The sequence below is a fragment of the Coptis chinensis genome, chromosome 4 (assembly GCF_015680905.1).
Source record: "Coptis chinensis isolate HL-2020 chromosome 4, ASM1568090v1, whole genome shotgun sequence".
Taxonomy (NCBI): domain Eukaryota; kingdom Viridiplantae; phylum Streptophyta; class Magnoliopsida; order Ranunculales; family Ranunculaceae; genus Coptis; species Coptis chinensis.
Window position 1 is genome coordinate 46,083,312 of NC_141459.1, and position 1,868 is coordinate 46,085,179.

General features: G+C 40.5%; 1 non-coding gene across 1 annotated transcript; it reads left to right on the forward strand.

Annotated features, from left to right (window-relative positions):
* The first annotated feature begins 1,526 nt into the window (after positions 1–1,526).
* Positions 1,527–1,630, forward strand: LOC147503701 (small nucleolar RNA R71). The gene has a single exon (XR_015194072.1). It is a non-coding gene; the product is annotated as a small nucleolar RNA R71 (small nucleolar RNA).
* Positions 1,631–1,868: the final 238 nt, after the last annotated feature.

A 1,868-nucleotide genomic window follows, 5' to 3' on the forward strand; every position in this document is an offset into this window, starting at 1 on the left:
TCTAATAAAGCGGTCATCGTGTGGGAATCTCCTAAGGTGCATTTTACAATAGGACGACCAGGGTCCTTGTACTTAACAATTCCATTATTTTCTAATAAAGTTGGGAACTGTTCAGTTAGAAAAGCGTCTTTATGTATGTTGGTCTTACGCCTAGTAGTGCACAACTCCTTAAGAAACTTAGCGTGGTTAGGTAGCTTTTTAATAGCTTCGAGAAAAGGAAGGTTTATCGTTAGATTTTTGAAAACGTTCCTAATTTCCTCAAAGTTTGTATCCCTGGTTAGCATGGCTAATTTCTGGGGAAACGGTGGTTTCTCTCTATATTTAGCGTATGCCTCAATTGGATGTCTAACCTTGGGTATCTGTTTCTTAGGTTGTAGTTTGACTGGTACCTCTACAGTGGTAGGCTCTTCAGTTTCTATTTTGGTATCTAGTTCGATATCCGGTGTAGGGACTACTGGTGGGGTAACTATAGGCATAGTTACTTTGTTATCAACCACTTTACCAAAACGGAGAGTGGTGATGGCATTTAGCTCACCTACGGTTGTAGTTCCCGTACTAGTATTACCGTTTACCTCAAAGGTTGTGTTTGTTGTTTTAGGGTTTGATATCGCTTGGCCTGGAAACACGCCTTTTGATTGGGCTTTCTCTTGGGCTAATTGTTGTATGCTCTGATTTATGGATTGTAAGAGCTGTTGGTTCGATTGAGTCATTGATTGGAAAATTTGTTGGGTAACCTGTATAAAGGCGTCGATACGATCCGGTTGTGTAGGTGTAGTAGTCACAGGTGGTGCGACTGGAACTATCTCACGTTGATTATTTATGGGCGGGTTGTGATAGTTATTATTGTTAACCGGAACGATACCTCTATTGGTATAATAACTATTATAATTACCCTGACCTTGTCGTGGTTGCGCTTGGTTGTTATAATTATTATAATTCCCTTGACTTTGTCCTTGTCCTTGCCTAGGTGGAGCTTGGTTATAATTGTTTACTTGCCTAACATTTTGGTTATTAAACCCTGGAGGTGTAACTTGTTGATTGTTTCGCCAACTGAAGTTGGGATTTTGTCTCCATGGGGCATTAGGAATAGGATAGCTATTAATGGAGCAAACATTATCTTGCTCTGATTGTTGTTGTTCATAGGCGAGAGGACAATAGGAGTCAGGGTGCTCAGGACTCAAACAGAAATTACATGGGTTGGAGTTGACATTCATGACGGGGATAGGCTTTTGTTGAACAGAAATAGCATCTACCTTTTTAGTTAGAGATTCGATTAAATTTTTAAGTTCTGGATCGGGTTTCATCTCAAACATACCGGCTGCCTTAACTGTTGAAGAAGAACTAGCAAAGCGGGAGATATCATCGCTACCCCCAAATTATTATTGCGCTTAGTTTGATCTTCTAAAAATTTGTAAGCCTCCGTGGCTCCTTTACTTAGGAAACTACCCCCATTCATTATGTCAAGGACTTCTTTATGGTGGTGTAGAAGTCCTTTGAAAAAGGCATGAACTAACGTGTCTTTCGCTAGGTTATGATGTGGACACTCTATAAGGAGATCGGTGAAACGATTCCAAGCCTCTGAAAATGATTCATGAGGATTTTGTCGAAAGAAATAAATCTTGGAAAGCATCTCATCCGTCTTTAGGGGTGGGTAAAAATGTTCCATAAACAAATTGAACAAGTTTAGCCCACGAGTCCACGAATTAGGCGTTTGGGCAGTTAACCAAGACGCCTCCTTATCGGCTAAGGTGAAGGGAAATACCCTCAGTTTAATTTGTTCCGCACCAACCGTAGGATGGTGGAATGTTGTAAGGACTTGTTCAATCCTACGCATGTGTTGATAAGGTTTTTCATTGTCTAAACCATGA